General features: G+C 38.3%; 1 protein-coding gene across 12 annotated transcripts in view; it reads left to right on the top strand.

The window, feature by feature from the left end:
* KLHL32 (kelch like family member 32) overlaps positions 1 to 18,738 on the top strand; it is a 318,742-nt gene that overhangs the window by 65,474 nt on the left and 234,530 nt on the right. For 2 of the 12 annotated variants that reach the window (XM_037842515.1, XM_037842513.1), the window contains exons 1-2: positions 2,396 to 2,728; positions 14,081 to 14,249. The exons of 1 other annotated variant lie outside the window; for it this stretch is intronic. The gene's annotated coding sequence lies outside the window, so the exon portion shown is untranslated. Of the gene's footprint in view, positions 1 to 2,395; positions 2,729 to 14,080; positions 14,250 to 18,738 lie in introns of those variants that run through there. 9 more of the 12 variants (XR_005217809.1, XM_037842516.1, XM_037842510.1 and 6 more) reach the window with 5 other exon arrangements.

The raw sequence follows: 18,738 nt of genomic DNA, 5'->3' as shown, positions 1-18,738 counted from the left end.
AGTCCCAAATCAAGGGATCTGCAAGGCCATGTTTTCTCTCAGTGTCTGCAAGCATCTGGTGATGGCTTACCACAATTCTTGCGGTTCCTTGACTTGCATCTCTGCTTCCTTCACATGGCTATGTCCTTGATCTTCTCCTGTGGCTTTCTCTGATTGTCCGCATCCAAATTTTCTCCCTTTATAAGCCTCCAGTAATATTAAGACCCACCTGATTTCATTTGGTCACACTTTAATAATAGCAACTTGAAAAGGTCATGGGAACATGGATTAAGAATGTGTCTTTTGCTGGGTAAGTGATTCAATTTCCCACACTCTTCTAATGCCAGAGTATACTGGAAAACACATGTATGATGAGTTTTGATGGCTTTCTAAGGAACTACTGAATTTCTTATTTTACAGAAATAAGGCTTTCTTTTAAAGCTGTACTTAAAATCAATACTTAAGGGATCATTTAAGAAAAAAAATTACCCCCTATGAACCAAACAGTTTACTAGGCACTCAATATACAATTTTTCATTTACTTCTCAACATCTGTGTGCCATCAACATTTATTGAGCCCCTACTATGTGACAGGCATTATGTTAGGGCCTGGGGATACAATGATGAACAAAACAAACCCAGCATGTACAGTACTAGACCACTCAATAGTAAAATAAATGGTGCAATGATGACGTAAAGGTTATTTTTGATGTGTAAATACAATTATAATCTTTGCCCTTTCTATTTAATTATCTTTAATAAGTAGCTTCTCTTTATTCTAAACAAACAGATAATCCATTCAATATAGATAGGTTTAAAATTTTAAGCATAATAACTTCAGGGACAAATCCTTATGAATTTTAAAGGAGTGTTTTAGTTTTTAACAGAGGTCATTGACAACATTTTGGGTTCAAACATGCTTTGACATTTGATCTGATATAAAACAACATCCAATGAAAAGTATAAAGTTGCTTTTGAAAAATTCTAGAGAATGACATGCACCTAATGTTTGCAGTCTGTTATTTGTCACTCTTCCTCCTGCACCTATCTTGGTGTCTAGTACAGCTAGATAAGCAGCACCCCAACATCCTAAAGTCCTAATATCAAAACGAAGGAAGGAAGCAGAACCCAGGGAGAGCAAACAGGCTCAGAAATCCTGAGTCTGAAAGCAGAAAACAATCATTGAACCATAATTTGAGACTCATGAGAATGTTAAGGACCCCTCAGAATAATCAGGGCACTGTTCCTAGCCCAACTGTTTGAAGAACACAAACCTGCCAGGAATGAGATTTAACATTCTGTGAAATTCCATCTTTGCAGTAATTACTTCCTGAGCTACTATAAAACACAGCTTACTCCAATTTAAGAGTTAGAGTCTACCTGGTGGCTCAACTTTACACCTGACCAAGTTTTTCACCTCAAAGGTGGAATATTTACCTATTAAAATCACCCACTCGCTGAAGTTTGCGTTTTCTCACCGTGTTTTAGGCAGGAATGAAATGAACCTCCAGACTGCCAATGATACAGCAATAGTGGTGTTTTGGGGTCCCCGTCTGTTTGCAGTTTTAATGCTGAGTTAGCTGTAAGCAAGTACCCTTTTTTATTTCTCAGGTTCAGGGCCTCAGTTCATCCCGTGGGAATTGAAGGGATTTGCTCCCCCATCATTTCCTAAAGTTACAGTGAAGCCTTTCTTGACAGTGCTATAAAGTGTACTATCCTACGGAGGGCCACTGCAGGTCCTGCAAAGGGGCCGCTAGGAAACAGGGGCAACCTGAACTTTACAAGTTAGTTGAGACAGGGAGAAGGAAGCAAAGGGCCAGTGCTCCCCGGTACACCGGCGGCAAGTTGCTCGCCGGCCGTTGCAGGGGAGTCTGGGGCGAGCAGGCTGGGTTACCAGGTCTCATCCGACGCGGCAGGGGCTGCAGCCGTGGCTGCGAACTGTAAGTGTGACCCAGGGCCCCAGAGCGAAGGTGCCAGAGGGCGAGAAGGGGACCGCGCGGAGAAGGGAGACTTCCGGGGAGAGCGGGTGGGCGCGCTGGCTCCCTGGCAGCGGTGAGGGTTAGGAGGGCAGGGGGACTCGCTAGCTCGCCGGCTGGGGTTAAGAGGAGCAGATAGGCGTTTTGGTTCGCCGGCAGTGAGGATTGGGGGCAGGAGCGTGCGCGCTGCCTCGCTAGCAAGGCTGGGGGCGCGGGGAGAGTTGCTGCGCGCAGTTCGTTGGTGGGGGTGGAGGACAGACGTGTACACTGCCTAGCCGGAAGCGGAGTTGTGGGGGTGGCGTGCGCGCTGCTCGCCGGCGGGGGTGGGAGAGTAGGGCGTGCGCGCGGGCTCGCCGGCAGGAGGGGGACGCGGGGGGTGAGGGATGTGCTCGCTGGCTTGTCGGAGGCGGGAGGGGGCGGAGCCGCGTCGCCAACCGAACCCGCCCCAGGGGCTGCCAAGGTGCGTTTCCAGGCTGTCGTGGCCGCCTGGAGCAGAGCGAGCCGGACGCGCCACCTGCAGCTTTGGCTGGTGCTTTTTATTTACTAGGAAACAATTTCCCCGCGGGAGAGTCCGAGGACGCGCAGGCACTTGCATACACACGCTATCGCGCTCGCTCTGCACAACTGCATCCCCAAACCGACAGAGTGAAGCTACTGCGGTGTCTCTTAACCTCAGCATCGTGGGGCAAAGCAGTGCCATTGTGCATCAGGGAGAGCCTGGTGCTGCGCTGCTGCCTCGGGTACCTAACCCAGCAGACCGCTCACCCCATCGGGTAAGCCAGTCTCTCTCCTTGTAGCCTGTTCGGGTTTAGTGTCTGCTTACCGCAGCCTGTTCGGGTTTAGTGTCTGCTTACCGCAGGGAGAGGGTGGGAGGCTGCTGGTGCGGCAGTGGGGGCCAGACCTGGAATTGAAAATTCAGGGGCATGCAGCCCATACAGTCTTTACCAGTGTCGTCTAGCAGGAGCGGTTACTACTAGGATTACTTATTCTACCAACCCTGGAGTTGCTTCCCCACTCCTTCTCCTCTTCCTCTCAGCCCAAGATGTATCCTGCTCTTTGGTTGCCAAGGAGACTTGCTTAAACATCAGCCTTGGGACATCTAATGAAAGAAATGGATTCTTTCTTTCTTTCTTTCTTTTCCCCATTTGTTATTATTATTTAGAGAAGTTGTGGGTTTACAGACCAATCATACATAAAGTACAGGATTCCCATATGCCACCCTATTATTTACATCCTGCATTGGTGTGGTACAGTTGTAACAATTAATGAAAGCAGATTTTTATAGTTGTACAATTAATCTTTAGGTTCACGGTTTGTATTGTGCAGTTCCATGGAATTTTTTTAAATGTTTATTTCAGTACTAGATAAATAAAAACTTTTCCATCATCCTAAGTAGAAAATCTGTACATTTTAAGCCTTAACTCCCTTTTCCCTATCCCCCACCCCCCTACCCCACCCTCATCCCCTGGTAACCTATATTCTAGATTCTGACCCTGTGGGCTTACTTATTCTAATTATTTCATATCAGTGAGATCATACAATGTTTGTCCTTTGTGTTTGGCTTATTTCACGCAACATGGTTATCTTTGAGGTTCACCCATATTGTCTCATGTATCAGAACTGCATTGCTTTTTGGAGCTAAATAATATTCCATTGTGTGTATATACCACATTTTGATTATCCATTCATTGGTTGATGGACACTTGGGTTGCTTCCATCTTTTGGCAATTGTGAATAATGTCACTGTGAACATCGATGTGCAAATATCTGAGTCCCAGCTTTCAGTTCTTTTGAGTATATTCCTAGTAGGGGATTTGCAGGTCATATGATAGTTTATATGTAGTTTTCTGGTGAACCATCAAACTGTCTTCCACAGCAGCTGCACCATTTTACATTGCCACCAGCAATGAGTGAGTGTTCCTGTTTCTCCACATTCTCTCCCATGCTTGTAATTTGTTTAATAGTAGCCGTTCTAGTGGGTATCAAATGCTATCTCATTGTGGTTTTGATATGCATTTCCCTAATGGCTAATGATGTTGAGCATCTTTTCATGTACTTTTTGGCCATTTGTGTATTTTCTTTGGAGAAATGTCTATTCAGGTCTTTGCCCATTTTTTTTTAATGGGTTGAGTTGAAGGATTTCTTATGTATATTCTGGATATTAAAACCTTATTTGATATGTGGCTTCCAAATATTTTCTCTCATTATATAGATTGTCACTTAACTTTTTACTTTCATGATAAAGTCCTTTGAGGCACAAAAGTTTTTAATTTTGATGAGTTTTTTTCTTTTGTTGCTTGTTGTTTGGTGTGCAGGGTCTGAAAAACCATTACCTAACATGAGGTCTTAAAAGATGCTTCTCTACATTTTCTTCTAGGAGTTTTATAGTTTTGGTTCTTATAATTGTAAGTTTGATTCATTTTGAGTTGCTATTTGTATGTGGTATGAGTTAGGGTTTCTCTTTCATTCTTTTGCAATTGAAAATCCAGTTTTCCCATCACCATTTGTTTTAGAGAATTGAGTGCTCTTTGCCACCTTGTCAAAAATCAGTGGCCATAAATGTGAGGGTTGATTTCTGACCTTTCAATTCAGTTCCGTTCATCTATATGTCTGTCCCGGTGTCAGTACTATGCTGTTTTGGTTATTGTGGCTTTGTAATAAGTTTTAAAATGGGGATGTGTGAGTCTTACAACTTTCTTCTTTTTCAAGATGGCTTTGGCTATTTGGGGCCCCTTATCCCTCCATATACATTTTTTTTTAAAGAGAAGTTGTAGATTTGCAGAACAATCATGCATAAAATACAGGATTCCCATATACCTTGCATTGGTGTGGAACATTTTTTACAATTGATGATAGCACATTTTTATAATTGTACTATTGATTAAAGTCTATGGTTTAATTTAGGGTTGTCTTGGTAGTCTAGTTGCATGGATTTAAAAACAAAATTTATTCTGTTACCTAATATTTCCCGTTTTAATCATATTCAGATATATTTTTCAGTGCTTTAATTGCACTCACAATGTTGTGCTACCATCATCACCATCCATTACCAAAACATTTCCATCATTCCAAATAGGAACCCTGTACGTTTTAAACCTTAACTTCCCATTCCCTACACCCACTCTGTCCCCTGGTAACCTGTATTCTAGATCCTAATTTTATGGGTTTGCATATTCTAATTTTTTCATATCAGTGAGATCATACAATATTTATTCTTTGTTCTGGCTTATTTCACTCAACGTGATATCTTTAAGTTTCATCCATGCTGTCACATGTATCAGGACCTCAGTCCTTTTTATGGCTGAATAATGTTCTGTTGTATATATATATGTATATATATATATATATATATATATATACTACATTTTATTTATCCATTTATCAGTTGATGGGCACTTGGGTTGCTTCCACCTTTTGGAAATAAGTGAATACTGCCACTATGAACTTAGGTGTGCAAATATCTGTTCGAGTCCCTGCTTTCAATTCTTTTGGGTATATATACCACATAGTGGGATTGCTGGGTCATATGGTAGTTCTATATTTAACTTTCTGAAGTACTGCCAAACTGTCTTTCAGTGTGGCTGCACCATTTTACATTGGCAACAGCAATGAATGATTGTTTCTATTTCTCCACATTCTATCCAACTCTTGTTATTTTCAGTTTTTTTAATAGCATCCATTCTGATGGGTGTGAAATGGTATTTCATTGTGGTTTGGATTGGCATTTCCCTGATGGCTAATAATGTTGAGCATCTTTTCATGTGTGTTTTGGCCATTTGTATATCTTATTTGGATAGTTGTCTCTTAAAGTATTTCGCTCATTTTTAAATTGAGTTGTTTGTCTTTTTGTTATTAAGTTGAAGGATTTATTTATATACACTGGATATTAATCTTTTTGGCTATGTGGTTTCCAAATATTTTCTCCATTGTGTAGGTTGTCGTTTTACTTTCATGATAAAGTCCTTTGAGAAACAAAAGTTTTTTATTTTGATGAGGTCCCATTTACCTATTTTTTCTTTTGTTGCTTGTGCTTTTGGTATAAAGTCTAAGAAACCATTGCCTAACAAGAGGTCTTGAAGGTGCTTTTCCCCATTTTCTTTCAGGAGTTTTATAGTTTTCTTTCTAGAGTTTTGGGTCATAGTTTGATCTGTGATCCATTTTGAGTTGATATTTGTATATGATGTGAGGTAAGGGTCCCTTCTCTTTTTTTGCAAATGGAGATCTGGTTTTGCCAGCACCATTTTTTGAAGAGACTATTCTTTGCCAGTTGAGTGGTCTTTGCCACCTTGTCACGAATCAGTTGGCCATAAATATTAGGGTTGATTTCTGAGCTCTCAGTTCTAGTCTATTTGTCTGTATGTCTATTCTCATGTCAGTACCATGCTATTGTGATTACTGTGACTTTATAATAAGTTTTAAGATCAGGAAGTGTGAGTCCTTCAACTTTATTCTTTTTAAGATGGCTTAAGCTATTTGGGGCCACTTACCCTTCAACAACCCTACCATATAAATTTGATGTTTGATTGGCTGTTGCATTTTTGCGGAGATGGTTGTTGGAATTTTGATTGGAATTGCATTGATCTATGAATTGCTTGTGTAGTATTCGTATCTTAATGGTATTTAATCTTCCAACCTGTAAAGACAGAATATCCTTCCATTTATTTAGGTCTTCTTTATTTTCTTTTAGCAATGTTTTGTAGTTTTCTGTGTATAAGTCCTTTCCATCCTTGGTTAGATTTATTCATAGATATTTGATTCTTTTACTTTTTATTGTGAAATGAATTTTTTTTTTCCTGATTTCTTCTTCTGATTGTTCATTGCTTGTGCATAAAACCATTACTCATTTTGGGGTGTTGACCTTGTCCTCTGCCACTTTGCTGAATTCGTTTATTAACTCTAGGAGCTTTGTTTTGGATTTTCCAGGACTTTCAGTATATAGGATTATATCATCTGCAAATAGGGAAAGTTGTACTTCTTCCTTTCCAATTTGGATGCCTATTTTTTTTTTTCCTGCCTAATAGTTCTGGGAAGAACTTCCAATACAGTGTTCAATAGCAGTGGTGACAGTGGACATCCTTGTCTTGTTCCAGATCTTAGAGAAAAAGCTTTCAGTCTTTCACCATTAAGTAGGATGTTAGCTGTGGGCTTTTCATATATGCCATTGATCGTGTTGAGGAATTTTCCTTCTATTCCTAGTGTTTTTATTCAGAAAGGGTGCTGTGTAGTGTGAAATGCCTTTTCTGCATCAACTGAGATGATCACATTGATTTTTTTTTTCTTCATTGTGTTAATGTGGTGTATTACATCAGCTGGTTTTCTTATGTTGAACCATCCTTGGGTTCTACGAATAAATCCCATTTGATAATAGTGTTTAATTCTTTCGATATGCTGCTGAACTTTGGTTTTTAGAATTTTGTTGAGGATTTTTGCATCTGTGTTCATAAAAGATATTGGTGTAGTTTTCTTTTCTTGTGATATCTTTATCTGGCTTTGGAACAGTGTGATGTTAGTCTCAGAATGAGTTAGGGAGTGTTTCTTCCTCTTCAGTTTTTTTTGGGAGAGTGAGCAGAAATGGCATTAAGTCTTGGAATGTTTTGTAGAATTCTCCTGTGATGCCATCTGATCCTGGGCCTTTTTTATGTTGTTGGGATGTTTTGATAAATGATTCACTCTCTCTCCTAGTAATTAATTTGTTGAGATCTTTTATTTCTTCTTGAGTCAGTGTAGGTAGTTTGTGTGCTTCTTTGTCCATTTCCTCTTGGTTATCTAATTTGTTGGCATATAGTTGTACATAGTAAACTCATAATCCTTTTTATTTCTGTGGGGTCAGTAGTAATGTTCTCCTTTTCATTTCTTATTTTAGTTACTTGTGTCCTCTCTCTCTTATTTTGTTTTTCAGTCTAGCTAAAGGTTTGTTGATTTTATTGATCTTTTCCAAGAACAAGCTTTTGATTTTGTTGATTCTCTCTATTGTATTTTTATTCTCTGTTTCATTTATCTCTACTCTAATATTTGTCATTTCCTTCATTCTGCTTACCTTTGGTTTAGTATGTTTTTTTTTCTAGTTCTTCCAGTTTTCTGGTTATGTCTGATTTGAAATCTTTTTTTAATGTAACATTTAGAAATATAAATTTCCCTCTCAGCACTGCCTTTCCTGTATACCATAAGTTTGGGTATGTTGTGTTTTCATTTTCACTCACCTCAAGATATTTTCTAGTTTCCCTTGTGATTTCCTCTTTAACTCATTGTTTGCTTAAGAGTACATTGTATATTTTCTACATATTGTGGGGTTTTCCTTTTTTCACTTTATTATTGGTTTCTAGCATCATTCTGTTGTGGTTGGAGAAGGTACATTGCGTGATTTCAGTATTTTTGAATTTATTGAGACTTGTTTTGTAACCTAATATATGATCTATCATAGAGAATGATCCATGTGCACTCGAGAAGAATATGTATTCTGTTGTTACTGGGTTAAGTTAATGATCATGTATATGATCATTCTATATATGTCTGTTAGGTCTAGTTGTGTTCAAGTATCATTCAAGTCTTGTATTCCTTATTGATCTTCTAACTGTTCTATCCATTATTGAAGGTGGTGCATTAATATTAAAGTCTCCTTCTTTTAATGTAGAACTATGTATTTGTCCCTTCAAATCTTTTAGTATTTACTTCATAAACATTTGGTCTCTGCTGTTGGGTGTATATGTATTTATAATTGTTACACCTTCTTGTTGAATTACCCCTTTGTCATGATATAATGACTATCTTTGTCCCTCGTAACTGTTTTTGACTTAAGGTATATTTTATCTGATATTAGCATAGCTACCCCATCTGTCCTTTGGTTACTATTTGCATGATATATTTTATTCCATCCTTTCAGTTTAAACTGATTTATGTCTCTGACTTTCAGGTGAGGCTCTTGGAGACAGCTTAGAGTTGGATCATGCTTTTCTATCCACTCTGCCAATCTTTATGTTTTGACTCAGGAGTTTAATCCATTTACATTTAAAGTCACTACTGATAATGTAGGACTTTCTTCTGCCATTTTGCTATAGTGTTTGCAAGTCATAACTTTTTTGTCCCTCAATTCTTCTGCTTATGCCTACTGTCATTTCATCTGCCTACTAAACAAATATTTATTTGATTTTTTTCATTGTACCATATTGAGTCCCTTGTTGTTTCTATCGGGATATATTTTTCCTGTATTTTCCTTGTAGTTACCAAGTAGTTAAAATTTAACATCCTACGTATACAGTTATCATGTTTGATTTAATATTAACTTGACTTCAATAGCATTCATGTATACTGTTCCTATACCCTTCAGTAGAACTGTCTTAAGTGATGCTGTTATTTATTTTAATTTTTAAAATAAAATATACACTGAGGACCTTGTTGTTATTTGGCATTTGTTAATCTGTATTCAGGTGACAGTTTCATTCAAATTCAAGAAAAGAGGTAATTGCATGATATGGTATCCTAAAAAAAGGATTTGTCTAATGAATTTTTCAGTGGATTGTATCTTGAATCATATATTACTCCCACTTTAGTGATCTTATAAAGAAAGCTGATTCAAATTTAAATCCCTTCTTCCTCTCTATTTCCCCTTTATATTTTGCAGTTCACTGGGGTATCAGTATCTTAACATTAAAAGCAGAAGGTGATTTATTGTGGTTCCCCATTGGAGTACTTAGTGAAGGCCCACAAGGGTTGCATTAAAAATGTATCTGTGGGCTCTTTGTGGCCTGTGGCCTGCCAGTATTCCAATCCATAATTGAGGTCTCATCCAATTCTAAATTTCTATTTTCTAATAAAATACTGATGTGAACACTTATGTCCATCATTATAAGAGCAGTCAAGAATTTCTGATTTTGATACTAAAATCTCTTTTTGAATGTTCCTCATGCTTTCTTCAGTGAACAGGTTCAAGTTTGTATTTGAAGTTTCCTAAGACTCTCCTTTATACCTCAGAGAAAGTAAAAGAGCATGAAGTGCTTCAAAATAGGAATTTTTTAATCTAGTGAGTCAAAAGCATTTATGGTTTAAAACTTCTTATGTTCCTGGCTTAATTTTTTCTTGGCATAGAAATAAGAAGTATAGAAAAAGTCAGTAAAGGACCTGAAGTGGTAGAATAGTTGGTCAGGAAAAGGAGCATTCTGAATCTTTCAAAGAAAACTTCCTGTTGGGGTTTTAGATAATAAATTAAAACCCACCGCAGAATACCACAAGAGTCCAAGGGAAGAAAAACATAAATGGGAACTCAAAGGGGTGTTACATTCCAGCTCTCTGGCACAGGACAACTTGTTTACTCCCTAGTAACATCTTGTAGTGAAGCAAATACCTTTTCAGAAGTCATCACTTTCTCATGTTCTGTTAAAAAAAATTAGACAAGTTATTATCTCTGGGAGTTTATTTGAGCAATTTACAATTCATGAGTTGGGCGGCATCCAAACTGCACAAGGAAAGGAGCGTCCCTGAGGGGGTGAAAAGGAAAAACCTATATAGGGCAAATGCAGAAGCAAGTGAGGAACTGTTCTGATTGGCTGATGTTAAGTTTCCGTTTTCATGGGAGAGGGTCTTCCAAAGTGGGGAGCAGATATACATTGATTAGTATGGTAATCAATACTAATTAATGTCTGTTTTGATACTGGTTTATCAGCAGGTGTGGCTTCTTTGCAGTCCTGTAGGGTGCATTCCATTCTTCCATTTTCTTCAAAGTCCCTGCAGGTCAATTGTTTTTGTCTTCTGGAAAATCATTTCATGGAAAGGGATCTCTCCTGGCAATGCAAAATGCAGGCAGCCATTTTATTTTACTTAACTAAATTTTACTACTAAAGCTACAGAGATGTCCATGGACTCCACTGAAGCAGACATGGTGGCCAGAAAGGAGTGTTATTTTGTTTACATTGTCTGTCTTGTGGATTAGGAGAGGTGAAGTTAAAAAAGAAAAGTCAAAAGACTTTGAACAGTGGCTACTGATGGCTCTCTTATTCTAACGTTGCTCCCTGGAAGAATGTTTTGATACTAGAAAAATGCATTTCAGTTTTCAATTTGCACCCTTAGCAAAGATCCATGCAGTTGTTCTAATGTAACAGCATCCTGAGTGGATGCTGGGTGGATATTTTCTCTGCCCTCAAGAATTCATATCAAACAAATACTGCTGCTCCAGGCATCTTTCACTTTTTGAGCCCCTTCGGTGTGCTGCTTTCCATATTGTCTTCATAATATCCCTATAAAGTGGACATCTTATTTTCATTCCACAGATGAAGAATCCAAGACTTTGTGAATTTAAAAAAAAATGGACCAGTGAAAGAAACAACCTCAGCTGTTTTCACTTTACGATTCACATCTTTTCTACTCTTCCTATTGTCTAATGGAGGACAGACATGTACTTAATTGTGACTTGGAGGCAGTTATGCGTTAAATGCTACAATACAGATATAAGATTCCATAGAGGCACAGACACAGGAAGAGTTTTTTTTTTTTTTTTTTTTTTTTTTTAAATATTCTGGTTGTGAATATCAGATAAGTCCCTGTGTAGGAGGGAGATTAGTGCTGGACCTTGATGGCTGGTCTGATCATATTAAATAAAGATCTCTGTAGGTATTGAAAGAAGGGAGGCTCTACCAGACACTCAGTTGGAAATGTGGGTTGAGAGAATAATGCTACTCATATCTGCCATTGGTGAGCTAACGATTGTAGCTGAAGGGATGACACAGGCAGTGGGAAGAAATAAGGTTCCATGGTACAGTGCAGCAACAGGATGGAATGGCAGTGGATGGGAGGGGGTGTAGAGGAAGACAAGTCGGTAAAAGACACTGAGAGAGATGAGTTGTAGACATACAGGAGAATCCAGAGAGTGTAGTATCGATTCTTTTAAAAGACTGAACGTAAGGGCAAGGGACAAACCAAGTATTATATTGTCCGTACAGAGTCTGGTACACAGTAAACATCCATTAACTATTATGGGGTGTCTGTATTTTTAACATCCAATGGCTGGCATGTAATTTCCTTTCCTGTGGAAGGAACATATATTGAAATTTTTCATTTCAATTGGCATGGACAGATACCCTGGTTTTCAAAAATGGCAAAAGAGATTCTGACAAATTAGATGATAAAAGAACACGTCGACTTGGAGGTTGGGGAAGCCCTGACACATAGAAATCAACCCTCTCTTCCCTTCCAAGAGGTTAACGTGGGGCTTGCTATTGGGGAATTCTGGAAGGAAGTTTTAATATTAGATGCACTTTGATGAAGTCTCATATCTGTGGGACAAGGAAAGGGGAAATGGGAGCTCTATTTCAGCTATTTGAAAAGCTGTAATGAAACCCAGAGGGAAATCTTTGGTGACAGATAAATGTGGACTGCTCTTCACTGTGGTTGGTCAACATTTTTGTTTGTTACATGAATGGAGATATGACAAGAATGTGATAAGCAAGTGGTAGTTAGACTTGAATTCAAATACTAGATCTACAGTGACTGGGCAGGAGAGCTACCTCCTGGAATGATAGGCAAAGCTAACAAGATGAAATAAAAGAGAAAACATGTCATAGCTAGAGTCTAGCACTGGGGAGATTTGACATGATCAGAGTTCGCTTTAAAGTTGGAGGGGTTTTAGTTCCCAGCAAGTACAATATAAGCCAACATGATGATGTGCTCTTTGTGGGCATTTTGGGCAAGTATTGGAAAATATTGTGAACAAATGCTGTAAACAGGACTTTTTGGTGACAGTGGAGTTGGACTTGGCTATGTCTGTGTCAGGCAGTGCTTTACCCTCTCTTCCCTCCTTATGTAACTGGTTCTTATTATTTCAGTACTAATTTTCTCCAATTCGGAGAGTAGAACTTGAGAATTTATCCTAGAACATCTTACTTTCCCTTTTTGGGGGAATTAATAGATGGAATTCATTTTGTTCACCTTTTCTCTTGTTCTGTCATTACTAATTGGTTCCATCATTCCCAGACCATTCCTGCTGAGATCTTTACCCGAGAGGTGCTGAGCGGGAAGAAGCAGTCAACCTTCTTCATGCTTTTCACATTCTTGCCCTGTTTCAAATCCACAGTGCAAAGCATTAATGCATTTAAATTAACTGGATTTAGGCATATGGCTCTGTACATTTTGGTGAGACTTTTAGAAAAACTGTGTATAAGAAAACAGTTTTGCAAACTTGACTTGGAGTCAGAATAGTTCAGCATATTTTTGCAGCAATGCAGAAAGCGTTGAAAGCTGTAAATTTGTCTAAAATAGTTTTTCCCTTGCAAGATTGAAATCACCAACCTGAAAAGACTATTTTTAAATGAAGAAGCAAAGTCTTTGGCTGTTTTCATGGACTCTTGACATTCTCCTCCATGTTTATTTGAGGCATAATATATTCTTCTTTCCATGCCAGATGAGCTAGTTCCAGTTATTTGGAAGCCAGTTTTTTTTTGTGTTGTGTGATGGTACAGCCATTTGGCATACAGGATATTGATTGAATAAGTAGTCCCATCCTGGCTGATTACTTCAGTGGGAACACTTTCAATGCTAATCGGACGGAGATGCTAAGAACAGTGGAGGAGGCATTTTGCCATTTTTTAGTGATGTAAGTTCTGGTAACTCATTTTTAAAAAGCCTTACTTAAAGCCTTTTTATTTATGATTTTTAGTTCTAAAATTGTATGTGCAAGGGAGCATGGCACAGCCCAAAGACAATGAATGATCCTTGGAGCCTGGATTTGAATACTCAGTCTGATGCTTCTTGGCTCCATGATGCACAGTCCACTTAAATAACCCTTCTAAGTCTCATTTCTCTTATCCATAAAATTACTTAGCTCATTGGGCTATTCTAAGATTAAATGAGATAGGCATAGAGATATGCCTGGCCCATATAATTAATTATTAATTCCTTCCATTTCCCTCTCCTCCACCTACAATTGCCTTCCTCAAAATGCAGGTGGTATACATTTAAATTTTGTGCACCCTGTGAAATGTCTCAAGTCTGCCACCCTTAGAGAGGGGGCCAACCCCTTCATGTTCTGGAGCTTTGAGTGATGCAGTGGGCTGCTTGTGTGGGGGTGGGGATGCCACACATATCTTGGGATTATTGGGGTCCTTTCTTTCTGACAGGCCACCTCCTCCTCTTTTCTGCAGCTCCTGAGCCCCAGCCTGGCTACAGGGAAAAGGAGGATCAGTTTCCTCCTGCCAACATAGCCCACCAGGGCCTTATTAGAGGATCTCTTCAGGCGTCCCCATCTGTAAAAAGCAGAGAGCTGCCCTTTCTGTCCCCTGCGGAAATAATAATAGCAGCACCAAGTACCTGGTGAGTACAGACCTCCTAGCCTTTCTGCAAGGCCAATTTCTAGTTGCCTACATCTTTCTAGACAGCCGGGGGTTTTCCTTCAAGCTGAATTATGTAAATTTTATGAAAAGGTCAAAAGCTCACCAGGCTCAAAGAAAGAACTCTTCAGATTCACTTTCAAGTCAGATAGGATTAAAGCCTTCCCAGATAGAATACTCTGGGTTAAATCTATTTTTTGTTCTCTGCACCTCACCCCTCTCCCCCCAGCTCCGCCCCTGCCAAGCGATTCCTCACCCTCACAAATGGCAGAGTAATTTTTCTGCTTTTTAAATATCATTTGGTTCTCTGACGACCTAAGAGCGCAGACGAGGTTAGTCCGTCTTGACTTTTTTCAAGGTCACCCCCCAGCTCATGGGTTTAAGGAGTAACCCAGGCAGCAGTGGGAGCTGCCAGCAGCCCACTGTACCCAGTGACTCTTGCAGTCATGAGATAAGGAAGAACTTGCATAGGGAGTTTGCCTGACCAGTAGATTTTAGGAACTCATATACCAAGCTAATTTCTGTTTTCATCAAACACTGTGTCACAAAACAAATCCTTACCAAAAAAAAAAAAAAAAAAAAAAAATTTGTGCTGAATGTGTGCAACTTCTATATATATAGTTTTTATTTAATATATCAGTGTTTCTTTCAGTGTGTTACAGTTTAAATAATTCAGATTCAGATTGTTTTTGGTAGTTGGTGAGTAACATTAGCTTAGATAGGAAAATAACAGAGACTTAGGGAATTCCTAATGTTAAATTTGTGATCATTTGTCAAAGACAAACTTTCATTACTCTTTATGAATCCAGAAGAGAATATAGTAAAAAAAAAAGGGGGGGGGGGAATTCTGTATATATTGAATATTGATTGTAGTAAGATGTGAAATGTAAGGTGATAACTATGGGAGCTGAGATGACATCAGTGTCAGGTTTTATGTATGCATGAAATTCACATGAAGTCAGCAAAGGTACAAAATAGAAAATACTAAGAAAAAAAGCGTATGTTTGAAATGAGGATACTAAGTTCAACTACTCCCCAAGTGACAGCTATGCTTATTATTTTGGAAATTTAGGTTTGTAATTGAGGTAGATATCTGAACTGAAGAGAATTATTTTGATAGGGTCTCTCTTTGACATGCTTTCTCATTTACTCTGTTTGACATTCCCTGAAAGGAGACTTTTTTTTTTTTTTTTTTAAATGCTATTCTTGTGAGAGGCAGTGGTGTAGATATAATCAAATAACCCTTTGGCTGCTAAAAGATTCCCTAGTCTTTCCCAGACTGATGTCCTTGAGCTGACATGGTTGATTGGTTTTTTGAAAACTCAGAGCCTAAAGAAATATGGAATGAAAGTTTTGTTTTTTTTTCTTCTATAAAAACATTAACTACCTACAATCTGATTTAATTTGGGCACAGCTTATCTTCTTTAGCTTTGGGTCAAAGCTATTTATCATTTCTTGGAGGTATTTAGTATCAACTGCAGATGGGGCTTCCTAATTGATCAAATGTCAGTTGAGAAACTCATGCACAGCCCTTAGGTCTTTCTACACAGCATTTAAGTTGACTTTTTACTGAAGCTCTAATTTGTGAATCTTAGTGTCATCTGTAGGGTTTGATGATAAATTTCTTTTCTCTGACCTTGTCATTTTTCACGAAGTTGTCAGTTTTTGATTTCCACATTTTATGTTGTTCTATCAATAGGTTGCTCATCAGAAGTCTGCATTTAATTTATATCATTTAATATGCATTAATTGCTTTAAAACAGAATATTAATATATTTAACGTACATAACTGCCAAGGAATTTGCACATGTGGGTGGAATTCTTAGGCTGGAAAATTTTCTCCTTATGAGTAAGAGTTCGGTGAGCATGGAATTGAGACAAGAAGAGTTAGTTACATGGTTTGACTATGCAATAGCATCAACCCTACACATCATCTTTGATAATAAGGACATACTTCACCCCCAGACCTAGTGAGACATGAAATTCCCAGACCCTCTAAATATGTGCCTTGATTATTATATTTTTCTCTTTGGGTATGTATTCTCTGAGTTTCCTTTGCTTCCTCTCTTTTGGCCTCTTTTGGGAAACAACACCCTTTGATTGCTTAGGGATTTTGTTGCCATCCATTCTTTGCTCATGTGCAACTTGCAGCACCATAATCAATGGCTATGGGGATACTGCTCCTTTTTTTGATGGACAGAAGGTAAGAATGGAGGAGGACCTCTTGTGTCTCAGCATTAAGTGAGCCCGCTATGACAATGACCAAGCTGTCCACCCAGATAAACGTGTGTAGGAGGCTAGATATCACTGCTCTTGAGAACGTTCTTAGGATGGGGTGCCTCTCCTCTCCTTATCTGGATTTCACGGTTGATCTCAGGGAAGGGAATTTCAGAGTTTCAGCCCAGCACCCTCCAGTATCTCAGCTAGGAAAGAGGGTCATCTTGCAGGAGCCAGCTGCAATTCCCTCTCTGTCTGCTTCAGCTTGCTGAATTCAAGGCTGCCTAAGGACAGTGCCACAGTTGATAAAGCCTTATTCTTGAGGTATTTTTTTCCTTGTTGCTTAGGCCCCAAAGCAGAACTGAAAATCCATCACTGGTAGTATTTCTGTGGACTGATGTAAGGCTCGGGTGGGCCAGTGAGGTTAATTGGGAGAGCCAAGGTACATGGAATCAGATTCATTGAGCTTCTGGCTCTGCCAGTCGGGCTTGGAGTGACCTTGACTTGAGACCTCTGTGCCTAAATCTCTTTCTATATAAATTGGGATAACATTTAGAAATCTTAATTTTCTCATGAATATCAGAATAAAATTGGATATATTACATAAAAGTGCTCTGTTACTGCTTTTGATAGGCCATTCTAGAAACTTGCTTTAGAAAATTATATATTACCATTGCTTGACAAACGAGTCCAGCCTAGAGTTTTATAGATGAGACTGATTCTCAGAATGATGTGAGGTTGTTTTAAACATATAGATTCCCATATACATCATACCTGTTGTATTAGAATCTGCATTGGAGCTGAGCTGCTTGTGTGTTAAAAGACAAAACAAAACAAAACAGAACAAAAAACCACAAAAACCTCCCCTGAGTGATTTTGAACAGCTTAATTTGGGAGCCATGGTTCTAGAGTGTAAGTGACCTGCTTCTTATTCCTGCCTCCCAGTGACCAGCTGTGCTGCCTGGATCTGGGCTTCATCCTTCACATTACCAAAAAATAGCAAATTAAATCAGTTCTGAGATCACGCTGCTCTCTGGCTACTGAGTGGGCGTTTAAACACTGCTGGCAATTCTGTGCTAACCTGACTGGATAGAAGTCATGATGTGGGATTGACATATTTACTGCTAAAACAGAGGTTATGATTGTCCGCTCAAATTAGTACAAATAAAAGAGTGGATTGCTGCAAAAGTAATCTTTATAAATGTCCTCATTTTACTGTCCAACATTGAAGTAGTTGTATTTATTTTAAAATGTACATTTCTGCATAACATAAATTCCAATTTTTGATTTAGAGTATTAGTAGTGATTGCATGGCATTATATAAGCCTGGTGGAGTATTCTGTTTCTACTGAGGATGAAATCTTATGAGTCATTGATTAACAGGTTGGTAGGGAACTGCTGCCATATAGGATAGATTCTTACAGCAGGATTTCAGTAGCCAGAGAGGCTACAATTTTGAATTGTAGTTTGCTCTTTATTTTTTGGGAAAGTTCAGAATGTGCTTTGTAGGTTTTTAATGGGTTTTAAGTTAATATTTGGTGCTTAGGGAATTGCTGAAACAAAGCGTGACTCTGTGTGTATATGTGTGTGTGCATGTGTGCACATGTCTTTTATGACTGAGGGGAATTTCCTGACCCTCCTAGCTATCATGATCTTAAAGCAACAAAATATTTGTATATTAGGCATTTTGAGGAAATATGCAATCATTAAGCTTTGGTATATAGATAAGAAGGCAAAAGAAATCTTGCTGTTGGATGTCTTGTGAAATTATAAATTAATTTTAGATATATACAAAAGTGATCAGGGTTATGGTAAGGATGCTGCTTAATTTTACCTTTAAGAGAAGTCACTTTGAGGTGAGTGAGTATAAGGAAAAAGGACAGATAATATATTTATGTTTATCTACCAATAGAATTTTAGTCATGATTAGAACAATTGTGATGTTTTCTCTGGTACTGAATTAAGTACAAATCAGCTTCATCCCTATTGCAGAAAAGTTTTTTTTTAAAATGCAATTTTATTGTGATAAACTAACACACCATATAATCTATCCAAAGTATACAATTAGTGGCTCACAATATCATCATATAGTTATTCATTCATCACCACAATTTTCAAACATTTTCATTACTCTAAAATAAAGAAAAAATATAAACATAAAAAAGAAATAAAAAGAACACTCAAACCATCCTATACCCCTTATTTCCCCATATTATTTATATATTTTTTGTCATTATTTTATTACTCATCTGCCC

Source organism: Choloepus didactylus, chromosome 7 (genome assembly GCF_015220235.1).
Source record: "Choloepus didactylus isolate mChoDid1 chromosome 7, mChoDid1.pri, whole genome shotgun sequence".
Taxonomy (NCBI): domain Eukaryota; kingdom Metazoa; phylum Chordata; class Mammalia; order Pilosa; family Megalonychidae; genus Choloepus; species Choloepus didactylus.
This window is presented reverse-complemented; position numbering and strand designations above follow the sequence as displayed.